The 18,946-nt window shown below is 42.2% G+C and overlaps 1 protein-coding gene and 1 pseudogene across 2 annotated transcripts in view; one reads left to right on the top strand and one right to left on the bottom strand.

Annotated features, from left to right (window-relative positions):
* Window positions 1–18,946, bottom strand: part of GALNT18 (polypeptide N-acetylgalactosaminyltransferase 18) — a 330,059-nt gene that overhangs the window by 85,430 nt on the left and 225,683 nt on the right. The gene's annotated exons all lie outside the window — the stretch shown is intronic.
* On the top strand, window positions 2,273–2,392 carry LOC136638434 (5S ribosomal RNA; annotated as a pseudogene).

The raw sequence follows: 18,946 nt of genomic DNA, 5'->3' as shown, positions 1-18,946 counted from the left end.
CCTTTTGTTAGAACACAGAAATTTCAATGTGGTTTGTTTCATTGCATTCTGCATGAAATTACACATTGATTGATATATAGCATGATGGTATTATTCCTCCAATTTCTGATTTTAGTGATTTTGAAAACTTGTAGAGTCACACACACACACACACACACACACACACACACACACACACACACACACACACACACACCCCCCGTGTCAATTTACGAACCTTACTGCTGCAGTTCTCAAATGTTTAGCACCAGGACCCACTTTTTAGAATGACAGTCTGTCCAGGACCCATTGGAAGTGATGTCCTGGCCAGAAGTGACATCATCAAGCAAATTAAAATAAATAATTATAAATAATTAAATTAAAATAAAAGAAATAATTAAATAAGGGGAGCCAGTCCTGTTCCACCAAGTGAATTTTCTCTGTAGCCTGGCTGCAATAACACCCCCCTAAAAAGAATAAGTGAGATTTCCAGCCCTCCCCAGTGCCCAGTTTACAGTTCTTCTATTTCAAGCATATCAATACAAAGACCCACCTGGCTTTGCAAGTGCAAAATAGAAAACTTTCCCCTTACCAGTTGAAGCCTCTTTTCTTTGTGCTTTTTAGGGAGGGAGGCTGCCTCTGGAGCATTTGTTGCGCTCCAGTTCCTTCGGATCAGGACCATTCTGGTGTCCTCATATTCCCCTTTGCCTGGCCTGACCACCAGCCAAGGCAAGTCTGACTACTCACGAGTAAACACAACCCTGAGGCTGCTTCACTTTCCATGGGGCTCAATAGACTGCAGCTGGGAGGGAGGGAGGGACTTCTTCCTTCTGTGTTTTTGGGGACTGCATCCATTGGATCTGGACCATTCTGACGTCCTTGGAGTCCTCTCAGCCTGCCCTTTCCAATGGACTATGGCAAGTACGCCAACTCACGAGTAAACGTGCAATACGGCTCACTTTCACTTTCCATAGAGCTCCATGCATTTTTTCTTTCCGGTTTTTTGGTCATAACTTTTGAAGGAAAGGAGCTATTTCAATTCTCATTTTTGCGTTGCATTCCGCAGGACATTCCACATCCAACGGTGTATGGCATGATGGGTTAGCTCCTAATGCCATGATTTTAGTGCATCCTCCCCCCAGGGCGCATCACCCGGTGTGCCCCGCACCCCCTAGCAATGCCAGTGCTCCCTGGGTCATTTGGTGGGCCACTGTGAGATACAAGAAACTGGACTAGATGGGTCTATGGCCTGGTCCAGTGGGGCTGCTCTTATGTTCTTTTGAAACATTGGAAGAACCTTTTAAACTGTGGTATGTATTACTATTATAATAACAGACCAAGCATAGCACACTCAACCTAAGACCTTGTGGTGGTAAGATTAAACACTGGAAAAGTAGGAAAGAAAAGGGTCTGTCCGGCCACAACCTGTTAATGAGTTCGTTGGTTTAGTAATGGACATTTCTACCAGCTTTTTGGCTGGTCATACTGTCAGGGAGCTTAAAGCTGACTATTGCCCTTATCCTAATCTTGTTAAAATTATTAAAGTACACTTTGGCCAAAACTTGAGCTTTCCACCTAGGATTGTGACTGCATTTTGTAAATGCTCAAGGTCACCTTCTTGACTTGGGTTTACTTTTCTAATCCCCAAATGAATGCATTTCTTGTCAGAAATATCTCATCCTGACAATTCGGAAGCATAGGCCAAACTGCCCAGACTCTGAAGCAACAAAGCATTTCTTGTAGAATACAAGATATTTCAAGTGTGAAATTTGTCATATATTTCATATAGACCTGATCTTTCTACTGTTGACATACACAATGACTTTGAATATAATTGCATTTGACAGTTTCAGATCATAGTAACAAAGTGTACTGGCAGAGGGGAGTTCATCCCCAAGTAAGGGGTTATCGTTGTCAAAGTGGCCAATAGCCTTTACATGGCAGTCTATACTTCTTACTGCTTTAAAAAAAAATTGACACAATTTACGTGAATTAAAAACCATTGTTTTTGTCTCTCTGTTTCACTTTATTAAACTATCCTAGTAAGCTGAACGAAAATCACATTCTATTTAGTGTACAATTGTTTAGACTGTATTACAGAAGCAAATAATTACAAAGACCTTATTACAGAAGCCCTTGGCTAGGACAACCTTACCTAGTGTTAGCAGTGCAGGGGTTGGATTTGGACTTTGTGGGCCAGCACGCATCCTAGCGCCAGCCCCGCTGACTCCCAAGTTGTCAGAAACGACATGTTTGTGACAGTCCTGGGCTGGCGCAAGGGACTTGCACTGGCCCAAATAGCAACTGTTACCCTGCATATGCCTGATCTCATCTGACCTTGGAAGCTAAGCAGGGTCAGGCCTGGTTAGTACTTGGATGGGAGACCACCTGGGAATACCAGGTGCTGTAGGCTTATACCATAGTCTTTCAAGACTGAAGGTTGCCAACCAAAGAGTGCTTTGGGTTGCGCTCTCAGGCCCTTATCTGAGGTGTCCTTTGATGGCCGGAATCAAATTAAAACCATTGTATTTTAAATTACAGCCAATCCTAAACTGCGCTGGCGCAGCCAGGTCACACAACCTGAGCTGCATCCGGTGCAGCTCAGGAGGCAGCTGGAAGTCTCCTCGGGGTAAGGGGATATATTTTCCCTTACCTGAAGTAAAGCTGCAGCTATTCCTAAAAGGCTTATCCAATCTGCACCAGCTATATAGATGGAACAAATCTGGGAAGCCCATGTAGAGCTGCCTGGCCTGGGAACAAGGGTTAGGATGAGGCTTGGGGTTGTTCTGTTTTGAGCAATAGACAATTAGGGCTCTTGTACACTGCAATTCTACACACACTAGCCTGGAAGTAAGCCCCATTGACTTTGATGGGACTTATTTCTGAATAAACATGCATAGGACTGGGGCTGTCAGAGGTGCTTGAACAGAGGTGCTACAATAGTGAATTCAGGAGAAGGGAAGAGAAAAAAGCATCATGGAGATGGAAGCAGAGTAGAAGTAGGGCAAGGGATGGGCTGAAACCAAACTAAGAAACTGCTTGGCTCACCACAAACTATGGGGCCTACCATGTTGGCATAGAGTTAATAAAGAAAAAAGCCTTGCAGAACTAAACTAAATGAGCATAATTCAGAGACTGGCTACATTCCTAAACCCACTTATCATGGAATAAACTCTACAGAACAGAGGGGTTTTTACTCTGCTCAGTATACAGAAGATTGCACTCTTGGATAATAAGTAAAAAAGTCAGTTCCATTAAGCGATAAAAATGTACATGTGAACTCATTCATTAGTCAGTTATACCATTCACAGTTGTCAGAAATCCTGAAGAATCAAATTTTAAAAGATATCACTTCAGTTAGACTCCAATTAAACCTCATTTCCAAGGACTTTAATACTTTAATGTATTCCATTCCCAGAGCTAAAACTTCTTCTCTTCATTACTTAAAACAATCAGATTTCTAAAATACAAGATGTCTAAACTGCACTCCCACACATGGATTTTACTGAATTTGAAAAACAGGGGTCAGGTTAACTGCATGGCTTCCAACAAAAAATGTTAAAAGAAGGAATCTTTCATATACAGTAATCACATGCAACGTTTTCCTGAAAAGAAAAACACAGACATCAGGAATAACTGATACTCTCACCTCAGCAGAACCTTCTACTCCCTGGGTAAGCAACAGAGTTCAAGTAATCGCTGTACGAAATTGATCTCTAAGTTCTTGAACTGCATTTGAAAATCCAGCACTGCTTTACAAAACTACAAGAAGCCAAATTCAAGACTCACAAACTAGAGGCTGAGTTGAAATAGAAGCAGTCTTGCGGGTTCAAGCGCAGATAGGAGGACCATTTTGACTGGTATGGGTCCTAGGCCAGAGTTTCTCAAGCAGTGGTACGGGTACCACCAGTGGTACTTGAGATGATGTCTGGTGGTATTCACAGGACCCCTGGACGCCTGACACCCAGCAGCAAAACCAGGAATGCAATGCAACACACAGAGGTAGGAGGCTTGTCTTGGCAAGCAGAGCTCCAAACCATGCTTTTCTGCACTCGAAAAAGCCTTCCTGCCCACCCTGAGCCTTTTATTGGGTGTTTGTTGCATCACATCTGGATTCCCAACTCAGAAGTAACTTGTGATGATATCATCGCCAGTTACTTCTGGTGGTACTCTGAATAGGTGGACCACGGGAAATGGTACAGCAGAGGACAAACATTGAGAAACACTGCCCTAGTGTAGTATTTACATACACAGGCACTAAGATGTCTTAGCATATTTGGCATCACGGACAGTCAGGCACGCCTGCGCAGTTGAGCACACTCAACCAACCTTGGAAATATGTTGGGTCATTGAACTCTGTGCCTGTGAGCAGCAGAATGCTAGGAAGAAGAATCTTATCTAGGAATGTGTTTGCGGTGAAGCTAGAACTAGCTAGTAGACAGCCGGTATGAAAAGTAGCATCCTTGTGGAAATTTTCCAACTACGTAACCTTATATCATGTGTTTTGAGACTTAATAAAAGGCTGGGTCAGGAGCTGGGAGAGAGCACTTCACTTCTCCCTTGATTTCATTCTTGCTCCTGCTTTCAGCACTTTTAACCTCTCTGAAACCTGTGTCTGTTGTCTAATTCTTGCTATGGCTTTTCTGCCACACCAACGCAGCATCTCAGGCTGCTCCTCAAGTAGCACCAAAATGCTACACCCTAGGCCATGTTCATAAAGTCCATCCCGGGACGCCATCCCTTACACACTTAACTAGGAAGACATAAATGTGCTTTCAATGAATGCAAAAACACTGTTCTGCAGACCAAAACTATATGCAGAACAAAAATCCTCTTTATGCCAAAAGATACATAAATGATGTACCATAAGACAAGCCAAATTCTAACCAGAGCCTCCTCTTCAATAGCTGCCTTTTTTAGACTTGGAGGATTTTTAAATATATAATAATGATGATTCTGTGGAAGGAAACTATAGGGCAGTGGTAATGGTGGAGGCTAAATATAAAAAAATTAGCTCAGCTGTAATTACATAATCTTCTTTAATCTCCAGCTGCAATCATGACCTAATTGCTTTGGGTACTGAACATATGCATGTGAGAGAATTAACATAGTCTACATGGGCAAAACAGTCAAAGAATGTCAGGAGAACAAAAATGGATATATCAATCTTCTTTCAAGAGCAGAGCTGAAAATAGTATAAAACCTTCTTGTCAAACAGTCCAGCTAAATCATGACTGCCCATCTTTCATTCAATGAAACATAGCTCTTTATTACCTGACATTAGAATTTGCGCAGCCTAATTCATTCTAAATGGGGCCAATCCTGCCTTTCTTAACCAAGCGCAATATTATTTTAGCTGATATACTAGCCTGGCTGCTACTTAATCGGTGAGCTGGTCTTCTCTGGAACACAGCAGGAAGGCAATCTAATCACATTAATTGAAGTTCAAGCACATTTTGAGGCAATTCTCAAAGTGTGAAATACTGTCTTTTTTCAAGCAGTGATTTATTCCTTTTCAGGGCATTCAAAAATGTGAAAGTATCACCTTTCCTACTTGATAAACCAAGAAGCTTTGTATTTGCTACAATTAGATTTTTCACAAAAAGTCCATTATCAAAGAGATTGAGTTGTAAAAATGAATTTGAAGCACTAGCTTTCATACTGTGGAGATGGGACAAAAGGTGTGGCTTTTCTGGATGTGGCACAGAGGCATGTCCTCTCTTCAGCTTGAAGGAATGCAAAGGAGCCAAGACTGCCTCATACCAGATACAGGTCAAAGCTGAGTCCAGTAATGAAACCATGAATTATGGAACTACTGCCCAGTATAGCGAGATGCAAGTCAGCCACAAAGGTTGTATGAAGATACAGCAAAGGTCAAATTCATGGCCTTACAGGATGTGCAGAGATGTCATACCGCCATATGTAAACCAAGGAGCTTAAAAAATGGAAAGGATTGGAATAAATGTTATATGGTGGCACAATGGGAGATAGTGAGAGTATCAGTGGGTAGAAAGCAATGCCTGACTCCATGTGCTCAGAATCAAATTTAAAGTGGTACACAGGTGGAAAAAGAAAAATTAACAGCCCAATCCTACCTAAGTTCCCTTGCATCGATGCAGTGGTGCCAATGTGGCTTGTGCTGCATCCCGTGGGGGAATTCAGCAGGCAGAAAGCCTCCTCAAGGTAAGGGGACATTTGTTCCCTTGCCCTGGAGAAAGTCCCAGCCTGCAAAATGGGTCTGCTTGGACCAGCACCAGCTAAATGGCTGGCACATGTCAATGTTGATCTAAGTTGCCAGAGACTGGAGTCAGTACATGCCAAACTTTTTCCAGTTCTACAATAACTTCTTTGAGGTGTGGAAACGAGAATGACAGACAGTATTCCAAATGTAATAAAATAAAAGAAGAGACACTGCAGATAATGTTGGGACCCACTAGAAGTGATGTCATGACCGGAAGTGACATCATCATTTTTCATAATCCTAGGCTGAAATCCTACCCACACTTACCCAGGAGTAAGCCACATTGACTATCATTGTTAGAAGCATATACATAGTAGCACGTTCAAAGTAGGGATCCGTAACATTTCCCTGAATGCAGTCCCATGCCCAGGTAGCATCAAGTCTAATATATTAAAAACAAAATTTGAAATGAATAGAGACACAGATGAAATTGGCTCGCAACCCACCTAGTGGGTCCCGACTCACAGTTTGAGAAACACTGATTAAAACCAGCTGAGGCTAAGGAGATGCATTCATATGCACTTTTACATGGATTCTTCAGCAGCTACTGTCTGAATTCAAATCTGACTTCAAACAGAAACTGCAGGCTTCTGTCAATCATCTTTTATAGGAAATCTCAGCACTGGCATCTATCTCTATTTAGCTTCCCAGGAATGGGCAATAGTGATTCGCAAAGAAACAAAACAAACGTGTGAAATGACAAATAGTAAGAGAACTTTGACCCCAGGAACCTGGTTTGAAATATGTTATGACATTCAGCACTTTGGTTGGATTGCTTTTCAATTGTTAGAGATGGTCTAGTTCCAGCTAACTTCAGTACAAGCTGGAGAAAAGTCAATTTGGGTATTATTTTTAACAAGATTTACTTCCAGGCCATTCTAATATTTTTCTGCAATAGCAGCACAGATAATCCCAACTGAGAAAGAAAAACCTCATCTGTACAAATGCAAGGTGAAAAAAGACACTTTCTGAGGAATTCATTAAACAAGCATTTCATTTGTAACCACTGGACTCGACAAGCTACTTGCAGTACTTAAAAAGCAGCTTGAAAATATTCATATCTTCTAGGCACTAAACTCATAAATGCAACACAGATCAGAGTTGTGCATTCTTTAAAAGAAAGATAGCCACCAGTAGAAACACCGTATTCTCCAAACAGAAGTTTCTTTACTGTGAGCTCATCTCTAAGGAAGTGGGTTCACTGTTCAGTAGTTGTTATATATCTTTGCTTAAGCAGCTCCTATTAAGCACAATGTAACTCAGGTAAAAGAGATCTTTCAGAGCATCTTCTGTCCATCAAGAATGCCATAATTTGCTTACCTGACTTTTTAACATTAAAACTCTCTCTCTCTCTCTCTCTCTCTCTCTCTCTCTCTCTCTCATGGAAACAACTATCAAAAAGTTACTTCACTGCATAGAATTTCCCCCCAAACCCTACTATCTGCTCTGAAGCATGGAACTTACAATGCAAGCCTATGCATATGTACTCAGTATAAAATCTCATTAAGTGGAACCTACTCCGTATAAGATTGCAGCTTAGAGCCCCAATCCTATCCCCCCTCCTCCACCAGCACCAATGCACACGCCCTGCATCCTATGGTGAGGGGGCACTTGGGCAGCCTGCAGGAGGTAAGCAGAAATTTTCTACTTACTTCCTAGCAGACTGTGTGAGCGCCAATGAATCTTCTTGGACACAGGCTACCTCTTTTGGTGGCAAACATCCAAGGACAGGAAAGGGGTGGAGGTTTGAAAAGGAGGGTACAGGATCCAGGGTGCACAACTGTTGCTGGATTCATCCCCCATGTCCTCCCTATCCCCCGTTCCTCATCCCTCCCTGCCGAGAAACAGCCCCAATCCTCCCATTTACTTCACTGCCCCTCCCACTGCTCATCCCTCATGACTCACCTCTTCCTGGTGGGTTGATATCTTGCTACCGGTCCCGTACACATGACTGCCAGAAATTGGGCTGGGGGGCTCATTATGCTTGCCGGCAGTATTGGAGCATGCAACACAGTAGCACAGCATCCTCCAGGATCCAGGTACTTCCACCTGGATCTTGCCAGCTCAACAAATGTTCCACCAGCAGACAGAATTTGGCTGCCCATCTTGCAAAGAACACCAAAAACTGAGTAAGTTTCAAAATTCAGGTTTGTTAAAATTTTAAGGTTTAGGAAAAGAAGTGTCTCTTGAGTCATCCAAAAAGTATGGCACATTTAAAGGCCTGCTGACCGTCTCCACTTCCTCTTGATAGAATTTTTAACCAATACCCAAACCATCACTCCACCTTGATGCATGACTTACTTTATGGAAAATCCAACAGAGACAAAAATCCATGGATCTCAATACAGGACAACTAAAAACAACTGCGTGAACAAAACCCTTAGTAATGCAAGTATGGGATGGGGATGTGTCTTATTTTCCCCATGGCATATCTTCTTACTTTTTAAACAGTACTTGTGAAATCTGTAGATATCTCAACCATTATCATAGGGTCAATTGCTACCCAAGGAACATCACAAAATGATGGGACGCCACTCTTTTATGTGGATCTGATGACTGAACAAAAGAAAAAATACAATAACTACCTCAGGATGAAAGAAATATATTCTGTCATGAATTTTATTATAAAGCTGATGTCTTTCGTTTTCTTGAGAAGATTTGTCACAAGCTCATGTAACACACTGGTAGTTACAACTCAAACTTATGAATACTTTATACATAACAACCTTCTCATGAACTTTGAAGACAGTTCCCCTTCAGGAATGACTGGATTGGATTTGAGTAATCATGACAGAAAGTGTCCCTGATGATGCTACAATAATGTCTGCAAGGACTGATAGTACAATACACTACTCCATTTTCCTTGCAGGTCCTCTCTTTTGACCCAACTGACAAAGGGGATGGTGCTACTTAAAATCAAAACTGAAGTTCCCTCACTTCACATGTGTCATCTTGCATCATATTTGAATGGTGGGATGCATTTTTGATATGAAACATTTGACTTCCAAGGTTCTGATTTAAGTACATGCATTTCAGAGTCTGCCATAGACGTGTTAATATTCAGCTTGATTTCTTCCTGTCTTCTCATCTAAAATACGTAAATGCATTCCAGTCTCCAGCATTTTACCACAAGTAAACCACTGCGTCTTTGAATAACTTGCCACATGTCCAGCCCCATATACTTTGTAACTTTATAGATCAATCAGGACTGTCACTATGCAAGGAGAGTCCTCTTTGTTTATGGCTCTTTCATTTGATTGCTTTTAAAATAGTCACATGAAGGATACAGTCACACACTTAATTTCATGATAACCCAGCACCTGATGACTTGGGTCACTTTTTTCCCCACTCCCTTCCCTAAAACTGAAAATTAATCTGGCTAAGGGTACAATCCTAACCTCGTACACGTTTGCATCTCCTTGGGAGCAAGCCAAGCCACTAAGCAAGCCACTAAGGCTGCATCCAGCCTCTGTGGCACTTTTGCGGAGCAAGCCTTGTGTTTGTTGGCTGAGCTCGGCCAATGCAAGGCTCCAGGCTGGGCGGGGAGGAGGTGGAAGGGAGGTGTTCCAGGGTGGAGGGAGGGCGGGTTGAGGGTGGTCCCAAGGGTGGGTGGTGAGCGGACAGCAGGGCTGGGATCCGGCTGTTATGCCAGATCCCAAGCCCCATTCTCAAGCAGCGCGGAGTGGCTCCAAGTCGCTCTGCTCTCCTCGGACTTGTGCCACCTCAGGAGGTGGTGCAAGTTCTAGGAGACCCATAGGAGCTACAGTGGCTTACCCGGGGGTGAGGGGAAGAGTTTTCCCTTACCTCTGGTTGAGCCACTTTGGTGCCCTATCTCACACTGGATACAGCACAAGCCTCCTGGTCTGCCTGTTCTAGAGCAAGATAGGATTGTGCTGCAATTCTCTCATATGATCAACTTTTCTTCATGGCACGCTATGCTGGGTTGAGAACTCAGCATGTGCTCAAAGCCCACCTCCATTAGCCTAGGCCACATTCAGACATGCAAATACAGTACATCCCTTGGTTTCTCTGCATTTGATTACAGCACATTTGATGAACTGCAGTTTAAATGCATGAACTGCGTTTATGTGAAACGTTCTGCAACTGAGGGGCTCTGTGTTGCTATATCTGTGACAGCTAGTTCAGATATGCAAGATATTCCAAGAAGCTGCAGTCATCAACTGATGAAAATGCAATTGTGAACCAGGCCCCAAGTATAGCTAATTAAGTATATCGTATCTCTGTAGGATATTAACAATAGCCAGGTGTGACTATTAACTCTGAGTTTGCTGGGTAAAAAAGTTAGGAGCCTAGGACAGTGGTTCTCAAACTGGTGGGTCACAACCCACCAATTTGTGAAAAGCTTAAGAGGGGGTGAGGGGGATGCTTTTACTTACAGTGGGCTTGGGTAAGCAGCAGGAGGTGCAGGGAACCCCACGCAGGCCTCCGCAAGGCTCCCTGAGGCACGCAAATAACTTCCGGTTTCACATTGCGACCAGGAGGTGGTTTGTAGGCACTGTTTCTCAACATTCCAAGCCTAGGGAAGCTGAATCCACTTTCCTAAGGCCCAATTCACTGTAACTCCATGCTGTATCCTTTAGGGGGGTTTCAGCATTCTGAGGCCTCCTCAGCGTAAGGCAGGGGTGCCCAAACCCTGGCCCTGGGGCCACTTGCGGCCCTCGAAGACTCCCAATCCAGCCCTCAGTGAGCCCCCAGTCTCCGATGAGCCTCTGGCCCTCTGGAGACTTGCTGGAGCCCGCGCTGGCCTGATGCAACTGCTCTCAGCATGACGGCCAAATGTTTGACCTCTTGCGTGACCGTGAGCTGTGGGACAAGGGCTCCCACCACTGCTTGCTTTTTCATATCTGTGATGCAGCAGCAGCAGCAAAGGAAAGGCTGGCAGTGCTTTGTGCAAGGCCTTTTATAGACCTTCATTCATTCATATAAGTTCCATTTCTAATATATTCATTTATGTATTCAAATTTGAAATGTAAATTATTTCTTTCTTCCTTCGGCCCCCGACATAATGTCAGAGAGATTATGTGGCCCTCCTGCCAAAAAGTTTGGACACCCTTTGCGTAAGGGAACATTTGTCCCACACAGATCTTGAAAGCAAGTTCATGTTGATCCATTAAGGTGGATCAGGCCCAGGAAGGGGATTAGGATTTGGAGGGTGCTGCTGCAGCTGAACTCGCACCCTTGCTGCGCTCTATCCACCCACCACCCCGCCCCATCGCTTTCCCATTCCATCCACCCCACCCCATTCCTCCAGATCCCTCTCTCCCTGTGTGGCCTCACCTGCCTCGGTCAGCATTCTGTTTGTTTTCACACGGACCTGGCAGTTTGCTGTGGCAGCCAGGCGATACGCTCTGGCAGTGCTGCAATTGAAACAGCCACAGAGCACATTATGCTGGTGGAATATGTGTTCCTCTGACACAATGTACCCATAGGATTGGGCTGCTAGTTCATTATACTTAAAATGACAACCACCACTTGGAAAAGAATTGGAAAAATATGAGTATTAAAAAAGCAATCAATCAATATGCTTAGCTAAAGTAAGATTCATTTGGAATAGTTTATTCTGGAGTCTTTCTGAATTCTGAAAATAAAATAAAAAGCACTCTGAAGATGCCATTGTTGTGCACGGGGCACACACTGCAGGTTGAATTTTTAAAAGTTTCTATCCCTCACAGTAATCTGGAATTTTATACTGTTTCACAGTCAGAGGATGAATAACCATCATGTTAGGGTCTAAAGCATGTGAAATATACCTGGATGTAAATTGATTTAGTACCACTAGGTTCAAGGGAACTCATTTGGTTTATATCCAAGCATTCCAGTTTAATTGATTGATGAGTTATGATGTAATGGCCTAATGCAGACACCAGTTTTACAAAGAGATAAATGGTGTTGCTTCCATTTAAATTGCCTTTTAACAGCAGCTGTTAATGTTTCCTAGTTGCCATCTAAGTTCAGTTTTTATTAACGGAAAATATCTGAGAATACCACAGCAATAATTGTCTATGAAACCATTTTTAATACAGTTGGGTTGGTTTTAATATATTTCATTATGTTTTCCAAAGCAAGGTGATTCCTACAGCTTACACACAGAAAAGCAACCACAAATTGGAAAATGTTAGACTCTAATCGGAAACTTACATCCATCTCCGTTTTCTCGATTATGATTAAAAGAAGCACAATTGCTTATTAGCATCCGGCAGCACACTGGCAAATGTCTCCTTCTCCTTAAATTCTGTATAATTTGGAATGCAATTAATTTTAAGACTAAATATGCTAACCTGCTCATTAGTGCTAGCCTTGGCATAGTGAGTGTATACTGACAACTCTACATGATGGGCAAGAGCCCAGCTTGCAATTTTCTTTCAACCCTCATTTGGAAACAGAAAAAAAACAGCCATGTTGTTTTGTTTAGAGGGAAAACTGGTGATCTCTGACCAATTTGTGGGGTTCACAAATGAACCCCACAAAAATTTAACTGTATTTGACTATAGAAGTCCGCATGTGTCACAATATATACACACTACCACGTGACCTGTACACAGAAGCAAACACACTGGGGCTGGGAGTAAGCCTCACTGACTGTAATGGGACTTACTTCTGAGTAGACATGCGTAGGATTGGGCTCAAAGACACCTACAGTTGTGTCTTGTGGCATATGTTTGTATTCCTCATGCACACTCACAGTGTAGCCCTATATATGGCTATTCAGAAACAAGTCCAATTGATTTCAGTAGACCTTACTCCCTTGGGAAGCATCGATTCAGTAAGATCAAAACAGTGCAGTACCTATCATCTCAAACGTAAGCCCCACTCAGTTTAATGGGCCTTATTCCCAGATTAGGCAGTAGGGGTTGGACGTGCAAAAGTATGCTCTCTATGCCTGAGCTACAGTTACATCAATGTGTCTCATCAACAAGCAGAACTCTGTAAGCTAGAGCTGAAAATCAGAACCTAGATTACAACCAATGCATATAAGAACAAGATTTTCATTTTGTAATTCTTCTCTCATCAGGTAGTTCAATATTTCTGATAAATACTCTTTCTGAAGTCTCCAGAATATTCATGAATGTGTCTTTTTCTTCACAGTAACTCATCTAAACTAAGGGATTAGAGTTAGAGTTTGCCAGAAGTGTGTAACTCTTACCAAACTAATGTCTGTTTTTGCTTATCAGAAGTGAAAGTACTCCATGGTATGACAACATTATGGATTTTGCTCTGAAAGTTTCAAATTTTTCTTTGTTTTGCAGTCCAGGGGGGACAAAAAGGTTTGGTTGGCCACAGTAACACTAACAACTGAATGTGTTGTTCCCCCATAGCTTACCAAAATTGCTTTGCAGAACTTGTTACAGGAGTCCATTTATACATGTAGGATAACTGGAGTTCATACAGAATTTCAACTAAAGTCTGCTCAAGCACAATCGGACAAATTACAAGGGTAGTGAACATTCACAGAAGAATCTGGCTGCATACCTGCAGGTGTTGCAGTTTTGCAGAGACTTGATCCCTAACTGATAGGTCAGCCCAATCCTATCAGTCTTATCACCCATGCTCTAGCCTCACTGCCGGCTCCAGGCATCACAAAAAGTGCCATTTTTACCGCGCCAGCAGTAAGGCCGCAGTGCCTGCGCTGTGCATCACCACCAAGCAGATGCATGAGGAAGCTCTGAGTGGCGAGTACTTTTTGGGGTGGTGAGGATTTTTGGAGGGGAGGGTGGGGGAGGGTGGAACTGGGTGGAAGGAGCATGGGTTGGAGGAAGGATCAGACCTGGGAAGGGGGAGGAGCTGGTGGCAGAGGCTGCCACCAAATCCTAAACCCCCACCCAAACAGTAGAACCGACATGGATCTCCTCAGTTCTGCATCTGCTCAATAGTGGGTGCAGGACTGAGTAGACCCATTGGTGCTACCTGGGCTCAACATGGGGTAAGGGAACCTTACCCTGAGGAGACCTCTGGCAGCTTCCCTGGCTCCACAGGAAACAGCGGTGGCCATTTATGTGCTGCTGCTCCTCAGAGCACCAGGGAAGAATAGGATTGGGCCCTTAGTCAACATGGAGATTCACTAAAACTTTAATCTGATCAATGAAAAGGCAATCCAAAGTTAATACAAGGCACTATTCAGTTCAGTGAAGAATTTAGATTTAACTTCCAACTGACATCAAACACCAGACTGGACTATATATTTGTGAATGAACTGAAAAGTGATCAAAGATTTGCTCGAGATTGATAATAAGGCAGTCAATTGGAAATGAATTTTATTATTGCTGTTAGAGTTAGATCTTGGCATTTCCAAAATGTAGGCAATGACTTGACAGAGCATGTTGAATCCAGTGCTTCTCAGTATTGTATTTTAAATTGTCTGAACACTAGATCATTTTACATATTCGGTACTTTAGAGTACACATGACTCAATTCACTTCACAAATGTTAATGTTCTTTCAGTTAAAGAGTGAAGTTGCACACTTAGAAAAAAAAAGTAATGACTGAAAATAAGTTCTAAATAAGACTTAACAGCAAGACCTTTCTGGACATATTGGTGCCACAGTGAATCAATAATGAATGTATGCAGACAAAATAAAGAGACAGTGTTTTACTGAAACTGCTCCAGATGTTTTCATGTACATAGCCTAAAGTTCAAGTGCCAATTTGGTACTTTCCTAAATTGGGGCTTACAGCAAACATTCCATTAGGTGACTGAGGGCACAATCCTATGCATTTCTACTCAGAAGTAAGTCCCATTGCATTCAACAGGACTTACTCTCAGGAAAGTGTGCATAGGATTGTAGCCTTATTTACTGTAAAATTTTGGCACAATGATATTTTAGGTTGACAGTATTTTAATATCTTTTTTTAACTTCTAGTTAACCACTGAATACTTTCTTCTTATCTAGTTGATCAGGAAAAAAAGTAACATCCAGCATTTGATAAAGGTTTTAAATTGCATTTCAGATGGTCACACAGCCAAGGCTCTCACTGAAAGATAAGTCAGACAGATCTGGTTTGCCAACACCTGTTTACTATTCATAGAATTGTACAATCCCAATGCAGTGTTTGACTCTTCCTCCCACCCCACCCTCCTGCAGCTATGACAAGATGATTTTGAAACATCCAGGAGCTTTATGAGCAATTTACAATAAGGCATGGAAGGCCACTGCTCAAAGGAAAAAGTCCAAAGATCTCCTAGGTGTGCCCAACCTCTGTGAATTATAGGCACAATCTTATTTGTAATAATGCATCTTAAAATGCTCTTTCTATAGAACACTATATTACCTACACCTAAAATTCTATTTTAAAAAGAATTGTACATGCAACAATATATTCAGCCGCTCCTTAGCAACGTATGAATAAAATATGAGTGCATATTAACAAACATTTGTTTTATTCCTTTCTCAGTCACCATGCAAATTAAACAATAATGTCCCTATATTACTTGCATCCCCATATTTTTTTCCCCTACATGCTGCAGTAGAAATGAAAAGTCTTGCCTCCATACTGAGAAATGGCTGTTTTTAGGACACCCGTAATTTAGTCCTTTAAGTACTTCTGCAACAGGGTCGTTCTAGGTGGAATACACCAACTCTTAAGCATGGTTAAATGAAGACTTAACATCTCCATAATTAAGATTATTGGTACCTTTCAACTTGTTTATTAGGATTTGGTTTTTGTCTCCAAACCTTTCTGCAAGAGTTTTTATACAGTACTGCTTTCTTTCTGTAATATGGTACTTGATAGCAAGATCTGGTTTACAGAACTACAAAATACTACAGATCCAGCCTTGTTATACACGGATTTTTTATACATGGATTTGACTCAACACAAATGGCCACTGCAAATGAGAAGGAATGTGCTAATCCCTGGAGAAGGGGAAAAATGCATCCCTTTAAAATCAGTTTAAAAAACAGAACAGTCCTTTAACAATAGCCTTGTTAATGAGAGAGAGGGCAGCTGGCTGACAATCCATCAAACCTTCTCTCTCCAAGTGACCCCTCCCTTCCCCCTGAGCACGTGAAAGAAAGGTGATCACTTTGCATTGGTGAAGGGATGGACTGAGTAAAGGGCCTTTCTAAGCACTTGGAGGACAAATGATTGATGGATTGTCTTCTTAATGACTCTTATCTTACATTACAAAGGTTGTTTGTGGAGCAAAGAAGGAGCAATCACAGAGCAATCACAAAGAAGGAGCAAACCACAGGAGCAAAGAAACTTTGTTTTTTAAATTGATTTGCTATAGTGCTTTTTGCCATCCACGTGAGTGCTTGGAACGGAACCCACGTGAATAATGAGGCTCAACCTGTATATAAAAGCTGCTCTCTTGTAAAGACCAAAGTGCTTTAATTGACAATTTTTCAGCTAGCTAACATCAATTCTAAGCTAGGAATAAGAATTTTGGTCCAATTCTATTTCCCCCACTCTCAGCCAGGCTGTGCCGAAAAAGTGCACACTGTATCCAGCAGGAGGAGAGGCAAAGCGAGAGGCTTTGGAGAGGAAATCCCCTTTCCCCTCCATAAGCCTCCCTCCCTGCAGTGGGTCTCCTCAGATGTAGAACTGGGCTGTTTGACAAAGAATGGTGATTTGCATCAAGTACTGAATTTATATCTATCATAAGCCTGGGCATCTTCCTTAAATATACGCCTTTTAGAATTTGCAACATCATCCCTCTGGATTGCTAAAATTTTATCATTTATTTATTCCATTTTTATCCTGCTTTTCTTCCTCCAACTGGGTCAGTACTTTGAGATGTAATTTTAGGCTGTGTTTTATGTATCTCACTGTTTTGTTCAACTGATTCAAAAACCATTTTATATAATTGCAGTCTGAATCATAATCGATTACCTTCAGCATGACATCTATCTGAAATTAGAATTACTTTTTGCCATACAAATGAAGAGCAATTTTGTCAAAATACTTTGGGAATAGTTCACTGGCAGAACTCTCAAAAAGTCATTAATCAGCTGGAGTAATAACACTCTGCTGGCTTTAAGAAGCACTTTTCAGCTCTGCCTAGTCATATGAGCTGTGGGGACAAGGAAGACTTACAGAAAGTATAAAAGGGAACTTTTGTACCATGTAGCTCCCTCTATCAGGACCCTCTAGGAAAAACATATTTAAAAAAAAATAAGCAGAAAGGGACTACAGATACAGGGATTCATTCAGGAATTCATTCAGGTCACTCTTAACTTCACTAGCAACATAGAGATTGCACAGCTCTCTAGACCTGGGAGCTTTCCTGAGCTTCTCAGGCACCGCACAGTTCTTAAAAATTAGACTTGGGAGTCTTGCACAATCTTTCTGATCTGTGATAAGCTTCTAAAATTAGGGGAAAAAATATCCTTTACTTGCATGGTCTCATGCCTAGATTATCAGCAGATATGGTGAATTTTGCCCATTTTTGTTTTTAAAATCTCCCATTCACTGAGCAGAGACCAAAAGATGATATGTTTTACTTATGCACTTTGAACTGGAAATACACAACTAATTTCTTCTGTTAGAAAAAACCACCTCTAAAATTTGCTAATGTTGACAAGAATCAGATTCACTCCTGGGCAGAGAGGTTTTTAATATCTTGTGTGAAGTACAGGTTGAGCCTGCTTATCTGCAGATTTTATATTCACAGATCTGGTGGGTCCCTCAGGACCCGCACTGAGCCAGATTTGACCCAACCTGAAGCCTCTGGAGGCAACCCGGAGGTGTGCCAACCTCCGGGGGCCATTCTGAGGCCTGTAAAGTCTGTGTGCAGCCTCTACAGGCCTTAGAATGGCTCCAGATGCGAGCTTCAGAGCTCAGTTAGGTTTGGAAAACCACCTATTTCATTATCCACAATTTTTGGTATCCACGGAGAGTCCAGGACCGGAACCCCCGCACAGGATACCCCTGTCCTGTTTTCTCTCTGTCCTGACCTCACTTGGCAGTAGATTCAACACAGACAATAGAAAACAATTCTTATCAGCCACAAGAGCTAAATGTAAACTCTACTGGAGAAGAAAAACAGCAAGAGACAGCAGTTTGCTTTCATGTCCGGCCTGAAGGTTTTTTGACTGAGGAAATCTGGATACTGGGCTAGATGGAGCCTTGTTCTGCTCCAGCAAGGATCTTTTTAATGTGCAGTCTTGCCACTGTTAACCTAGAACATGCTAGCTAATAAACATCAATCAAGCTGTGTTTGTTCTGTGTCTCAAGGCTTTTAACAGCACTAGACAGCTAATAAAGTGTGCTTGTTCTCAATGAAAATAAATGGAACTGAAGGAGTACACAGTGGGCCTGCTATTTTCTAAGCAGACAGGGCAACAGTCCTTCAGTTCGCACTTGAGTAAGCATGATCACAATCCATAAGGCAATGTATCCACAAGGGCATGCAGATGAAGCTCTGTATGGTATATCATAATGCATGGTGGCCAACAGTTTGAGCAAGCACGGCACTAATAAAATTCTAAGTACAGTACAAATATCCTCCATGTGTCTTTGTATGGTGTCATATCTAGCTTACTGATGTGCAAAGCAGCATGTGAGAGCAGCCAGGCGTGTAGGCCTGACCCTGTTTCTTAGGCAGGTTTCCATGGAACTTGTGGTTCCTATCCAGGAGAGTGACAGAACTCTGCTGCTTCTGATGAGCTCTCAGATCTTGAAACAGAAATAAATGATACCTGGGGAAAGCCTGGAGTAGATCCACCTGGGTCTACAAAAAGAGTTTGGTGCCTTATGGTAGAGCTA

Source organism: Tiliqua scincoides, chromosome 1 (genome assembly GCF_035046505.1).
Source record: "Tiliqua scincoides isolate rTilSci1 chromosome 1, rTilSci1.hap2, whole genome shotgun sequence".
In the NCBI taxonomy this organism is placed as follows: Eukaryota; Metazoa; Chordata; class Lepidosauria; order Squamata; family Scincidae; genus Tiliqua; species Tiliqua scincoides.
This window is presented reverse-complemented; position numbering and strand designations above follow the sequence as displayed.